This window comes from Canis aureus, chromosome 28 (genome assembly GCF_053574225.1).
Source record: "Canis aureus isolate CA01 chromosome 28, VMU_Caureus_v.1.0, whole genome shotgun sequence".
NCBI classification, from domain to species: Eukaryota; Metazoa; Chordata; class Mammalia; order Carnivora; family Canidae; genus Canis; species Canis aureus.
This window is the reverse complement of record NC_135638.1, coordinates 15,766,248-15,782,332: the sequence shown is the minus strand read 5'-3', so window position 1 is coordinate 15,782,332 and position 16,085 is coordinate 15,766,248. Positions and strand designations below refer to the sequence as shown.

The following is a 16,085-nucleotide window of genomic DNA, read 5'->3' as shown; positions in this document are numbered from 1 at the left end:
ATTTATTTATTTGAAAATACTTTTGACCCTCTTTTGGAAAGCATCTTGCATGAAGTGCACAATTCTTCACTGACAGTGATTAACTCTTGTGATAGTTAATTTTATTTGTCAACTCAATTGGACTAAGAGGTGCCTAGAGAAAACATTATTTCTCTGTGTGTCTATGAAGGTGTTTCCAGAAGAGATTGACATTTGAAACTGTAGACTAATGAAAGATTACTATGACCTATATGGGCAGGCATAATCCAATCCACTGACAGCCTAAATAGAACAAAAATGTGGAGGTGAATTTACTTTGCTTGAGCTGGGAGATCCATTTTCTCTTGCCCTTGGACATAGATGCTCCTGGTTATTGGGCTTTGGAATTCAGATGTGGACTTAGACCATCAGCCCCTCTGATTCTCAGATCTTCAAGTCAGGACTGTATTACACCATTGGCTTTCCTTGGTCTCCAGCATGCAGATGCAGATCGTGAAACTTCTCAGCCTGTATTACTATGTGAGGTGTTTTGTATAATAAATCTTTGCATGTAAAGAAAGAACCAAAGCTTTCATATTCGTTCTATTTCTCTGGAGAATCATGACAAGTATGCCTTTCTATAACTAATAGTTATTTTTCTACTGGCTTTTAATGTTAAGAAGTTCAATTTCAGCCTAATTCATCCTTTATGGATGATATTTCTTTTATCTCAGGTGACTATTATAATGAGTCCTTGTCTTTGTTGTAGTGTGGCTTCATTATGTTGTGACTAAATATGAATTTCTATATATTCATCCTGTGTAGCTTATGTGATTTTTTTTAATCTGAATTTGTATCTTTCATAAATTCTCTTAAGAAATAGTCATTGTTAGGCAGCCTGGGTAGCTCAGCGGTTTGGCGCCGCCTTCCGCCCAGGGCATGACCCTGGAGACCTGGGATCCAGTCCCACGTCGGGCTCCCTGTGTGGAGCCTGCTTCTCCCTCTGCCTGTGTCTCTGCCATGCTCTCTCTCTCTCTCTCTCTCTCTCTCTGTCTCTCTGTGTCTAATGAATAAACAAAAATAAAATCTTAAAAAAAGAAATAGTCATTGTTTTCCCCCATTTTCTCTAGTCTTTTAGAACTCCAATTAGACACATTGCTCTTCTTGTTCTTCTATGCCACCTAAGCTGTCTTTCAAAATTTCTATAACCTAGCATCTCTGTGCTGCATTTATTTTATTACTAATTTATACATAGTAATTATGATCAACAATATATTATCTATCTTTTAGTTTATGACTTAACATTTTCTGCTATAGTTCGTATTAACCCATAAGTTGAGGGGATTTTTCTGTTTCTGCTTTTTTTTTTTTTTTTGATTTATCTATTTATTCCAGAGAGAGATTACCCAGCAAGTGAGTGGGGTTAGGGTCAGAGCAGACTCCCCGCTGAGCACAGAGCCTGACAGAACTCGATCTCAGGACCCTCGAGATCATGACTCAAGCCAAAACCAACAGCAGGACACTTAACCAACTGAGCCACCCAGGCACACTCATAAACTGAAGTTTTAGTTTAAATTATTGTATTTTTCAGTTCTAGAAATGTAGAGAGGTATTCTCTATGTTCCTACCCAGTTCTCAGCCCTCTTGAGAATGATGCTGCCTATCGGGTTGTAGGTAGACATGATAATTAGTCACTTCCAAGAAGAACCTCAGATGAGCCTGTTTGCTACTTCTCAGCTATCCCTTAGCCTTAGCCAAAAACAGGGCCTTATGTTGAGATAGCAGAGCCATGACATCCCACCACCCTGGATACCTAAGTTGTTGCATGGAAGACTGTTAACATAAACTCACATGATCCTCAGCCAGTTTTAAAGGAGTAAAAGGAACATTTGTTGTCAGAGTGGTTTTGCTCTGCCACAGGATACCTTATCCTCATGAACACAAATTGCCAGTTCGTTCCTTTTCAATTCTATTTGGTTATATTTTATATCTTCTTATACTTTGGTCACTTTTTTGAGTATATATCCTTTCCTTCCTTCTCAGGCTCCAAAGGGAGCCTGATGCAGGACTCAATTCTAGAACTCTGGAATCATGACCTGAGTTGAAGGAAGACATTTGACTGAGTCACCTAGGTGACCCTAAGAAATGATTTCTTTTCTTTTTTTTTAACAATGATTTCAATACCTAATGTCCTTGGGTTTTAAGTTTGTTGGTTTTTGTTTTCTCCCGAATGTATTTGATTTTTGTTGTTGTTGTTATACGTTTCTGTTTGATTAAATTTAGTCTGTGGGAGAATATGAAGGACATGGTTAAGGAAGAATCCCTCCAGAGAGGACTTTTATAGGCTTCTGCTACAGACAAGGCATCTCAACTAACTGGGACCACTGTAATTTAATCTCTCAGTTTCCAGTTTCTCTGGCCACCGGTTAGGATAAAGTAGATTTCTGGACCCACATAAGCCAAGCCTATGACACACATTCTGAAGAGCTACTGTATCCCTTCATCTTAGCTATGGCCAAAATAGACAGAGTTCCATATCTGTTTCCATTTCCGGCCAATGAATCTTTCTAGCCTACCTTTTCACTGATGGTACATCCCTTTGGAAAAGCAAGATTTTATGAAAATTCTTCTGACTTCCTCCACTAGGCCCAAACCTAATATCCTGATCCCCATTTAGCTTTTATTCCCTAAAATTCCAGGCTGCTGTATCATCATGCTTTCCCTCCCTATGCTCCAAGAAATGCTCCAAATTTTATAATGGCTTGCAATTTTGGTTTCAGCTTTTAAATCCTTCTGTGTTGCTAGGGAAAGAGAAAGTACTTGAAGATTTCCTTTACTTTCCTAAGAACTCAGCTATGAATTTAAAAATATATTTAGTTTAGTTTAGTTCATGCCCATGTGTTTTTCAGAAGAGCTTGAAAGAAACAAAACTGTGTGTTTTTAAATACAGCTATATTTTCACCTCTATATAAATAAAAAAATATTATTTAATAAATGTTATAAAACTGTTCAGATTGAAGAAAAACTAAGACATACTAAATATATTTTTAATTTCTAAATACTCTAAACACATAGAAAAATAAGGAGAATAACATAAAATAAATAGCCACTTTCTGACCACCCAAATATTATAAATGTTGACATTCTTCTACATGTGCTTCAACATTCTTTTAGAATAATACACTGTTGCCAAAATAAATAACTTCCAATTAGAGCTAATTGAAGAGTAGAGGGTTTATTTATGCATTCTTTCAATTAACATACATTGACTCAAAATTAGATATCATATACAATGCTTAGCACTGGAGATTTAAATCACGTATGTTAGGTCAATACTGGAACTATGCCTTTCAAAATAAAATTTTACTATGACTGTGTTATTGATGATTCAATCTTGTTCCATAAACATTTATTGAGCATCTAGGGAAAATCTAACAGTAAAAATAAAGAAGGAGAAGAAAATGCTCTAATTAGGAGAAACCTTTTTTATTACTTATGGACACTGTATATTTAAAAAGAATTGACTCCTCTATGTATGTCATCCCCTGCCTTTCACCTCTGTGTGGATTATTTATAAATCCTTGACAAAAAGATCAATATATCGTGGATTCATTTATATATACTCAATATCAGTGACATAAAATACAATTATGAAAGTACTTTTACATTAAAAAGTACCAGATAGAACTATTATAGATACTTAGAGATGAGCTATGCCTCTCTCATTTCCTGTACTTTACTGTGCAAGTAGATATAATACTATTTCTTCCATTATGAATTGAGATATTCTTAAATTTGTTGAAGAATTTCAATAAAGGCAATGAAAAGAATTATTAATCCCCTTGGATAGTAGTGGGAAATGCACTGTAATTGGTAGGCTTCATATCAGAGTTCTTGGAATTTCTCCAACTGCATTAGCAATTGGTCATCTTAATTACATGGTCCATTAGCTGAAATCTGCATCACAAAACTACCATGCACAATTCTTGCCAACTCTGATCCATTCATTGTAAGGTCAAAGTTTCCTTGCTCATTGCAAAATGAAACTAGATATATTAAGTTAAAGTATTTTGAGCTCATTAAATATACAACCTCAAGTTAGCCATCATATCATATACAGAAAATAACTGCAATTCTACAGAGAATGCCTCTAATACTTTCAGCTTTTTTATAATGTAATCCTGCAGAAGATCAGGACACAATAAAAAAAAAAATTAAAGAGCATATTGGTTATTGAGCTTCTATCTTCTGTGCCTTATAGATCTAGTTACCTACAATGTTGACACAAATCAGTCTAATTTGATAATCATGAGTGTGTTTCTCAATTCAAAGTAGATCTTGGAGGCAACCTTACCTCTGCCAGCATTTAGTCCAGAAGTATTTGTGGAATCTTAATAGAAGCTACCTTGCAATGTGTCTTTAGAACAGTTCCTACTTAAAAGTACTTAGATAACCAACTAATCTTGAATGGCTCTACTCAATATTCAGTCAGATATTAACATTTGTTTTTAGTATCTACCAAGTGCTCCATGCTGATATATCAAGATAAGTAATAGATACTCACTGTCCTCAAGACACTTATGACCCAGCCCATTCTATGTAAAATTTTCAAAAGAGTTCAAATTATCATATGTTGTTTTCTCCCACAAAGCTCTCTTTTCTCCATTTTCTTGCAAAGGATATAATTGAATTATCCTTGCTAACCTCCTAAAACTGTGTGTCTTGAATATCATCTATTTAATTTACCAAAATGTTGAGGCTAACCTAGAATATATCATATGATGAATTCAGGCTAACATTGTTCTAAACCTTAAATATTTTTCAAATTACTTATGTGATAAGCCATTCTAGAATTTTACCCAGTCCTGAAGCCATGTTTACTGATTTTATATTGTAGCTTCCAGCTTTCCCTCAATGAAAGTAGGGACAGTAGGTACCTGTCTCTTGTCTTCCTGTACTTCTTTTTCATTCCACCAAATCCTTAGAGACAAGTGCATATGCAAGTTCTTATAGTAGCTGAGTTCCAAGTATTCCGAGTCAGAAGAATTGCTGCATCATCTCTTACAGCCTTTTCATTTAACCATAATTTCATATCAATGGTTATTCTAAACTTTCCTATCTAACACCTATCCCCTTTGGCACACACACACAAAAAAAAAATAGAAGTGGTAGAGCATAGATCTATTTTCCTCACCTCTTTACATTATACATTGATCCTCGCTGCATAGTCATGCCTTAATCTTTCTCAAGATTTAAACAAAATAACAAAAACAAAAGAAAAGAAAAAAAACCTTTCTTTTATCTCTACATTTTTCCTCATTGCAGATATAAGCATTCATCTTTTATTGTTTGGTGTCACTCTAATATACATCCTCAGCTAAAATCCATCCAGTTCACCTTTTTAACCAATTTCTCAAAAATTATGTCTTACTAAATTGCCATCTATGAAGCTATATCTATCTCTATGTATTATTTTTTCCATTTTCTTTTTAATTTGAATCAGTTGCAAATGTGGAGTCTGATATTCATTCTTGGAGGTTCCCAGCCTTCTTAACTCATCTTCCCTTTTAGAGGGTCAAGGAGTAGGATCAAATCTGTTATGGTGGAAGCTTAGAGATGATATGACTTAAGTCAAATCATCTTATACAACTCTGGCTGTCTGGAAACAGGAATAAAGCAGTTTCCTGGAAGGAACTGTGTAGATAGGATGAGCTCTACAAAGTTCAATCTACTTTCTAATCCTATTAGTCCTAGGGGAAATAGATAAAAGAACCATTAAAGTGTCCTGGCCTTGTGATTGCACCCCAGTCTTTGACAATGGCTACCTCCTTGTGGTCAGCAAAAAGACTGCTAGTGCCAGGGAGTTTCAGCAAAGGTGACCTTTGGTGATGGGAAAGATGACAGTAACAAAACTGTACTTTGTGTATTTTTTACATTGTAGCCATACTGTTACATAGTGTTATTGAAATAGGTTAGAAAGAACTGGAACAAACTTGTACCACAAGGGAAGCTAAGAGACAAATCAGAAGTGGCAGAGGTTTTAGTTTTATTTTTTTAATTTTTTAAAGATTTTATTTATCCATGAGAGACAGAGAGAAAGAGGCAGAGACACAGGAAGAGGGAGAAGCAGGCTCCCCGTAAGGAGCCTAATGCGGGACTCAATCCCAGACCCCGGGATCACACCCCAAGCCAAAGGCAGACGCTCAACCACTGAACCACCCAGGCATCCCAAGTTTTAGTTTTAAAGACAATGCTATAGAGCAGCAGCAGCAGCAGCATCTATCATCATGAGTTAGTACCATGACCATATACCCAGGCTTATATTGGCTGGGAACTACATTCCTTTGAAGGATTATAACCTGCCATTTATAATATTTCTGGCACATGTCTGATTATGACCATCATTTCCATTCATTATCAACTGGAAACTTTAAGGTGACATCACCCTTTCACGAAGTCCCCATTATATTCACATTAAAGACAATCTTTTTAAAAACCACACAATTTTCCCTTGTGTTTTTTTTTCTTTTCTAAATATTTCATTTACTTATGTGAGAAGGCGGGGCAGAGGAGCAGAGGAAGAGGGGAACAGAGTCTTATGCAGGTTCCACACCCAGCACCGAGCCCTACATGTGCCTTGATTTCACTGCCCCAAGATCACAGGCTGAGCTGAAACTGCATCCAACACTTAACTGACTATGCCACCCAGGCACTCCCCAATTTTCCCTTGTTTAAAATTTAGATTGATGAAGTCCCAATAGTTCATTTTTGCCTTTGTTTCCCTTGCCTTTGGAGACGTGTCTGGCCAGAAGTTACTGTGCCCAAGGTCAGAGAGTTTGCTGACTATCTTTTCTTCCAAGATTTTGATGGATTCCTGTCTCACATTTAATCCTGTTCATCCAGTTTGAGTTTATTTCTGTATATGGTGTAAGAAAATGGTCCAAGTTCATTCTTCTGCATTTTAAATGATGTAGATGGAACTAGAGGGTATTATGTAAGAGAAATAAGTCAATCAGAGAAAGACATTCTCATATGATATCACCCATCTGTGGAATTTAAGGAACAAAACAGAAGCATAGAGAAAGGGAAGGAGAAGTAAAACAAGACAAAATCAGGGAGAGAGAGACAAACCAAAAGAGACTCTTAACTATAGGATAAGCTGATAGCTTCTGAAGATACTGAATGTAAAGATGACCTCAATGAACCTGAGTCAAGTGGGAATGGCCATACAGCATGGTGACTAGCATGGATAATTGTGTCTTCAGGGTGCTATAAAAACCTGGAGAACAGCCATCTACTTCTCAACTCTGTGGTGGAGGATGTGTGTGGAAGGAGCAGGCAAATGAAAAACTTCCAAAAGTATTTAATATTTGAACAATTGCTATTGCAATAATTAGTGCAATAACGTATCAAAATGTCTATACTGGAAGCCAAGAACCCAACCACTCTAACTTATTCCCCTAAACATCTCCCTCAATAAGTCCTACTAATACTGACTCTTGCCAGTATTATTGGGAGACTCTTGTATCCTAATATCATTTAAAAACTACCAATTTTCTCCATCTTTCTGCCATTATCTTAGTTTACTCCTATCTTTTGCTGGAATACTAAAAATGCCTCCTGCATGTCTTCCTAACCACACAATCATTCCATTACAATACTTTACATTCATTCATGCATGCATTCATTCATTTAACTTCACTAAAATTCAAGACCTAAAACTTCAATGGTTACCAAATGCTGTATAAATGAAGTACAAACCCCTCAACATGCCTCAGCTTGATCATTAGAAGTCATACAGTCCAGTAGTTAAGAACATGGAGCCTAGAGCTTAGATTTGAATTTTGTCATCTAATAACTAGGGGTCTTAGACAAGTAGTCAATTTCTCTAAGCCTCAGAATTCTCATTTTTAAAATAGGAATATCTTTTCAAAAAAAAGGAATATCTTTTCATATGATAATGGTGAAGATGAAATGAGATAAATTCTCTGATGTTCTTTGACTACACTATGGCACATAGTACTAGATAAATAATAGCTTTAATTATGACCACTCCAAATTCATTTTCTTTAATATTTTCCTTTCTATGTTTGGGTATGGCAAGTCCCCTTACTGTTCCTCCAAGTGACCATGTTTTCCTGTCGTTGTATCTTTCATGTGCTCCTCCCTCTCCCCAGACCTCCTTTCCATGCCTTCTCCAACCTATGTAACACTAACTCGTCTGACTTCTGTCTATGTCCTTTTCTGTCTCCAGTTTCACAGTGCTAAAGTAGGTGATTTTCCTATTGGTTTCTATCACCCCGTTGCATTCTTTGCCCTAGCATGAATCATTTTATTCTCCTTTGATATATTATAAATTTCTTAAGGGCTTACCCTCATTGTCTCCCTAATATCTAACACTTCCACTGATTATAAAGGCATAGCATTGGTTTTTGTGAAGCAATTCCTCTAATAGTAAATTGCATATACAATTTGGTTTGACCAGATCAAGAGCTATATCATTATTATAAGCTCTAGAATAGCCAATCTTTATAAACTGGGCCTTTTGAAATATATATATATATTTATGTCGGAGTCAGTGTCTCATTCACTTTTACCTCCACTCCTCACCACCAACTAGGGAAGTATCTACTATAGAATAAATATTCGGATGTAAATGTTAATTTAGTGTAAATGAAACCAAGTATCTTTAACTTACACAATTCTAGGACTCTTTCTGTGTGAATTAAACATGGAAATACAACTTTGGGACCCAATTTATTTTTCTACAGATAAATGTCACTGAATTTTGTCTTTAATCCTGTTGACTTATATAATTTTAAGGTGAACACTAAAATAACAACAAAAAACTCTAGTAGACACAGCATTATTCAAAGAGAAATTTTGAAAGGAAGAAAATCTGAGGATTAATGTCCGTAATATTCATTTCTGACAGCCTATGTTCAAGTTTAGGTTGTCTGGTCAACATTTGGGTCTGACTCGTAGTTTCCAAATCATGGTGTGTCGTGTTCTAAATCAATTCCCTAGGAGAGATTTAGGGATAACTTTTCCACAGGTTTTCTCAATTAAAGATGCATCTAGCTGTTTGCCCACATCACCCACATCTGCTCATAAAAAATGAATAATGGAACACACATGTGCTGACTTGCGATTCATTTCAGCCTTTTGCAGGTGCAAATGCAAGTTTTAAGGTGCAAAGTGGAGCCACAAACGTTGTGGGCTTGTCCAGCTGAAATTCTAGGCTTTAATCACATCTAAATAACTCCTCAGGTGATGCAATCACAGGATTTTGCTCGCAAAAAGGGTGTAATAAATATTGTAGATTGAACTGGTGTGCATTAACAGATGAGGCTATGTTATTTAGAGAATACGAAATCCAGCTAATTTTCACCAATTTGGTATTTGCCAAAGCATTCTTTTCATATATTAACCCAAAATTCACCTTGAATACATCTCAAAGCAACTTTGACCAAATAAAATAGGAAATAAAATACTTTTATTTGTATACATGACTGATTCAGGATTTTAAATTGATAGATAACCCAAATCTATTATAATTACTACATATCCTTGCAGCTGGAGTAGCCTCCTAGCAGACTAAATCAACACTGTTAAAGCAGAACAGAGGGGCTCACTGGTGCAGATAATCCTAAACAGCAGAAAATCCTCAAATCATTTGTTTTCAGTATGGATATACATTTAGGAGGTTTGAGGATTTTGATATTGTTGATGTTGTTTCTGCAGACATTTGTTCCTAATTTTATTTTCATTAAGATTCTGTGAATTATACACCTTCCTAATGATTAAACTGTCACATATCTTTCATTAGCCAATACATGCAAGAAAGTATCCCTTGCCAGTTAGGATGATATAGGTAACAGAGCTGTTTGAAGATGGAGAGTAGAGCTTTGTTTCCTGAGGTGACAAATATTCTTATAGCCACCCCTTGTGGCCAAATTTCCATGAAGTTTATTAAACAAGGTATAATCTGATACCCAGATGTACTTCAATTATTTTGCTTGAGTAGGAAAAGTACATTTCTCCCTACTCTGACAGAAAAATGCACAGCTTCCTTGTTTCTTTATGAATTAGAGAAACCCAGGTTATAAAGAACACATACACTTTCATTTCAATAATGTGAATATGAAATAGTATCATAATTATGGGAATATATTATCTTAAGGCAACAGATATGAATATGTCATTATCCAAGGAAGCATAACGGGAAGGAGAATTTTCCAAGAAGCCTTGTTTTGAAGAATATAGTGATAGTGGGAAAGAGTTCAAAAGTCATTGAAAGAGAGAAAGGAGATTTCCCTCTTGGCTTAATGTTTAAATATATTTATCTCCTCTCATCAACTCTGAGGCAGAGAAAAATGAAAATTAAGCTCTGCCTTTACACTTTACTTCTGTTTTAATACCTCTCAACCAAACCCTCTTTATTCTGTTTATCCAAATCCTGCCCATTTTTCAAAGTGCAGCTCAAATTCTGCCTCTCTTGTACAGCATTCCCTGAGCACTTCATCTGGAAGCAATCTTTCCTTCTTCTAAACTTCCAGAAGACTTACTTTCCATACCACTCATTTAGCACTTATTATTTACTGACTGGTAGAGATGTAATGTTTTCAGAAATATTGCAGCCATAGTGGAGACTTTTTTTTATCCTTTTGTATGGAAAACAAACATATATTTTTAAAAACAGAATAGACCTAGTGTTTTTATTATTCTTCATAGATCTGAAATCTAGTTTGTTGTAGACTGTATCTGTATAACCAAAAGGAAGTACATATGTAATACAGCATGTCACATATTGTTTTGAGAGCCTTACAAATATTAAAAGTTTTACCTACTTTACAACTATTAGATTGCTAATAATAGACATCTCATATATGTGTATGCATTTTTTTGTGTTCACCCATATATATGCATGTATATGCATATGTGCATATGGTGTATATGATATAGATATAAACTTGTTTTGTTCATATAAATATTGCATTGGAGAATTGAAATAAAAATATTTATTCAGGAATTTATTAAAATGCATCAGTAGATTGTGAATAACCTTAAATTTATTATTGAATTTGTGCTATTTTTCTCATTTCTATAATATATAAAGCAGCAGGCTGCTAAACAATAAGGAACACAGTCTGTCTTAGTATTGTCCATTTTTGAGGAGATGGAAATTTTAGAAAGGAAAAAGTCTGTATATGTAAAGTAAAACAAAATTAAGGTTTTCTGAAATTAGAGTCTTTTTTTAGGGTCTTTTCCTTTGTATCCAGCAGATAAAACATGTTGGTTTTATTTTTCCATAAATAGGGGGAAAAAAGTAGATAAAAACAAAAAATACTCACCAATTTCCGAGAAGTCCTAGAGTTTAGCATAGTATCACCATCCACTAGCTACAAGTAATTAGCTACAAGGAACTTTCTGTTCCTTGGTTTCCTTATCTGAACATGAGGAGTATGAATTTATTTATTTATTTATTTATTTATTTATTTATTTACTTACTTACTTATCTACTTATTTATTTTTAAGATATTATTTATTATTTATTTGAGAGGATAAAGAGAGTACAAGTGGGGGTAGGGATTGAGGGAGAGGGACAAGCAGACTCCCCACTGAGCAGGGAGCCCAATGCAGGGCTTGATCCCAGGATCCCAAGATCATGACCTGAGCCAAAGTCAGATGCTCAACTGACTGACCTAGGGATATGGGCATCAATTTACCAGTATTATTTCAGTTTCAAACTTTAAAATCCATGTATAATTTTGTCCATATAGAAGTCTTTTCAAATGAATTTTAAAAACCATGTCCATCATTAGTTTCTTTTTTTTTTTTTAAGATTCTATTTATTTATTTGAGAGAGGGAGAGAGCAAAAGAGAGAGAACATGAGCAGGGTGATGAGTAGTGGGAGAAGCAGACTCCCTGATGCAGGGCTTGAACCCAGGACCATGAGATCCTGACCTGAGCCAAAGGGAGATGCTTAACTGACTGAGCCACCCAGGCGCCACTATCACTAGTTTCTATAATTATGTGACTTAATATAATCCAAAGAAATATTTCCATTTCCAGAAGCTGATAAGGATGAAAACAATTAAAATAAAATTAGAGGAAACTTATATGCATACCAACATTATCTTTTTATAGGCTTAAATATTTCCCTTTTTTTTTTTAGAGTTTTATTTTTTTAAAGATTTTATTTATTATTTATTCATGAGAGACACAGAGAGAGAGAGAAAGAGAGAGAGAGAGAGGCAGAGACAGAGGCAGAGAGGGAGGCAGGCTCCATGCAGGGAGCTTGACGTGGGACTCGATCCCAGGTGTCCAGAATCATGCCCTGGACTGAAGGCAGGCACTAAACCACTGAACCACCCGGGATGCCCTAGATTTTTATTTTTAATAATCTCTACACCCACCATGAGGCTCAAACCCACAACTTCAAGATCAAGAGTCACATGCTCCACCAATTGAGCCAGCCAGGCATCCGTACAGATTTTAATATTTCCTGAATTGGCATCATTTTATGCTTGTGGAGGATGACAGAAATCATTTAATGCAGATAAGCAGAAAAAGGTCAGAGTCCTAGCCTCTGTGCTAGGTTTACCCTTGAAAAAATTCCACCTTCATTCTGGACTAATGGATACTCTACAAGTTTTTCTGTGCTTTTTCAACATCTCACACTGAGGGTAGTGCAGGCTATGCAATTCAGTCAAATACAATCACACTTATATCACTGTTATTCCATGTTTCTGGGTTGTATCTCTAACGTTTCTTAGAAAAGGACTTTGAATTCTAAGGATATTTGTTAAAAATATGCTGTGAAACAAATAGATGACAAGAATATATCTCCAAGCCTGTATTAAAAGTCAGCCGACTACAAAGAACTGTTCAAACTCAGGCTGTTGTTGGTTTTGTTTTGTTTTGTTTTTTTCACATTTCTTGTTAAAGTAACTGACTTTTGAAAAAGAATTTTTTTTAAATTTGTAATATTCTGTGTTGTGTTACTTTACTAATTGTCTAAAATTATAGATTTCCAATGAAACAAAAAAACCCAGAGTGAGGGTCTAAGCCAGATGAACCCTCTAAGAATATATATATGCATATATGCACATATATAGACTTACATACATATACATAATACATATATACTCTTAGAGTAATACATGTATAATGAAGTATATTATATTATTAGATACATATATATTCTTGGATGTATACTCTTAGATACATTTTTTTCTTAAAATATGTATATGATATATATACATATATATGTATATCAAGGTTATATGTATATGATATATACATATATATATATATGATTAGGCAAGCTAGTGCCACTAAGGATTAACTATAAAAAGAATGCCAATAAGCCTCAAGGATATGGTCATTTAGAGGCTGAGAGCTAACCCACAACTCTCTCCCCCCTACAATGAAAGTACTAATGAGGGACAAAGCCCATCCGTTAGCTACCTGAGTACTGTGCCCAATAGAGAAGGGACTCTCCTTAAAAAGAAAAGCTACTTATGGGATAAACTTGATCCAGGACAATGAATCAAAGTTAATGCTTCTCAAACTGTCCTCTAGCCCAAACTCAAGGATCTCAGAGATTTTAGGAGGAGAGAGAATATGTAAATTTAAAATGCAAGATTTGATAGGAAGCCGGGAGCAAATAACTTCCGTTTTTCACAAATTTCAATAATGGTTATTTTCTTTACTGCATGATTAAAGAAGTAAAACTCAGGCATACCAATAGTCATTACACAAAGCACAAATTACTCTCTAAGCAAGCTGACCCAAAAGTCTTTTGGGAAGCAGGGAAGTCCAAGTACCCATTTTACTAAGGTCAGTTGTAGGTATGGAGAGAAGACACTGCGATGGGAGGTACCAGAAACATTGTCAGAGGATCCCAAATCCTAAAGGAACTAAAAAGAAAAGACTGAGGTGTTGTGTTTTAAACTATTTTTGTGAAGCTTTGTACCAACACAAAAAAAAAATTATAAAAACTGAGAAAACAAAGTAAACATATAAATATCTTTATATTCTATAGATTGAAGAAGTCAACTGCAGGTCATAAAAGCTGTGTAATCAAATATGATTTGCTCATCTTAAGATTTTTTTTTTTTTTTTTTTTTTGGCGGGGGGTGTGTGTGCCTGGATGGTTCAGTCAGTTAAGCATCTTCCTTGAGCTCAGGTCACGATCTTGGGGTCCTGGGATCAAACCCCACTTCGGGGTCCATGCTTGGTAAGGAGTCTGCTTTTCCCTCTTCTGCACCCTCAACTCATGTTCCCTCTCTCTCAAATAAATAAATAAAATCTTTTTAAAAATGTTTTGTTTGTTTGTTTGATTTACATTTAGAGGGCAAATGCATTATATGGCATTTTAAGTTTTTTCTCAGTCAAAAGCCATCTGACAATGTATTTCCTAATATTCAAGGCCTTCAAATTGTTACTGACTGCTATTATTGTTTTTAGACATACCCATGTTTTCACTTGAGCTGGGTTACAAGTGTCTTTGAAGAGATAAGAAACACATAATTATTTTATTCACTCTCAATGTATAACAGAAACCTAGTGCACAGGTTTGGTACATGGAGTACACACATTAACTATGTCTCATCTACCAATGAAAAATATAAGACAACAGCTGAGATTACTGCCATTCAACCAGTAAAGTAATAAATCTTACTTTATTATGGTGTCAAACTAAATTATAAATTTTTATTCTTTAATAAATTGGAAAAATGAGTGAGGTGTCATACATGAAAGGACTTTTTTTCATCTTTTATCCTTTTATAGTGGATTCCTTGTTGGCCATCTGCTAATTGTGTATCTTTCAAGGTTATTCAGACACAAGTTTATTGTTATAATTAGATCAAGGAAATCATTTTTTTTCTTTTTCCATCAGCATGTTTTCCTTGCTGCAGCAGGGCAGATAAACTGGGCGAAGGGCTCATGGGAAGAAGACAAAATGATTTGGGAGAAGAGATAGTGTCTCGCATAGAGAACATTAAGAGGGAATTATAACCATCTATACCAAAGAGGGCATACCCAAAACAGTACCAATTCCTCCAACCTTCTTTAAATGGAAAGTTTACCAAACGTGACTGTCCTTTGTTAATTTTCCTTATTTTTTATTGCAATTCACTAAGCAATCAGGAATGCAAAAAATAATTTCCTACCCTTTGGTGCCATCATGAGGCCAGAATAATAAAGTACTGAGGAAAGATCTCCAGAGTAACCCAAGGTTTTGATATTTTCTTTTCATTCAAATGTAATTATCCAGAGCATGAAAGTTTATTTCAGAAAGAAATATAATTACCTTTACTATAATTGAAACCCTCCAACCAACAAATCATAGCTTATATGTCTACACAGGACTTGCACTGAGTGGAATAAAACGTACCTTAAATTTTTAAGCAACTGTGGAATAACAATTTTGTGAATATGAAATCATTAAAGTATTCATGTTTTAAAGTTACATAGCCATGACCTAAAGCTTTTAGAGATTTTAAACCAATTATAGCAATATCTTAGATTTATTTATCTATTTTTTTAATCTTATGGTATCATAGCATAGCACAACAGATAGTAAGATAAAGTCCTCAGAGGTCTCAAAACACATTATGATATCACAAAAAGAAAACACGCTATTTTAAGAATGGGATAAATGACAATAGAAAGAATATGGCAAAGCAATACATTAGAAAGAATAGCTAATGAATATCTAAGGACTTTATAGCCAGATAAAATCAAAATATAAATCACTATCAGGTGATGTAACATGTGAAATCATCACCACAAAGTACATCTAAAAAATGGCAAAGAGATATTTTATTAAATGTCTCCACCAAATATATATATATATCTTATTCTGCTATTTGTGTTATACTTATATTAATTATCCCTAGGTTTACGTTACATCCATTGTAAGCCTATTGTACAAGTATATTAATAGAGGTACAAAATGTTTATTATTCATCTGCTTTCTCAATCCATCAAATTTTTTTGTGTGAATTGTTAAAAGTTTTCTCATGTGATGAAAATATGGTCCCTAAATGATGCCTGGTTATGCTTAAATCTTATTTCTTCCCATTGCTCCTTAAAATTCTATCTATTTTTTTCT

The 16,085-nt window shown here is 34.8% G+C and overlaps 1 long non-coding RNA gene across 4 annotated transcripts in view; it reads right to left on the bottom strand.

Moving 5' to 3' along the window:
* The window catches only part of LOC144300463 (uncharacterized), a 445,593-nt gene that overhangs the window by 218,686 nt on the left and 210,822 nt on the right, over positions 1-16,085 (bottom strand). The gene's annotated exons all lie outside the window — the stretch shown is intronic.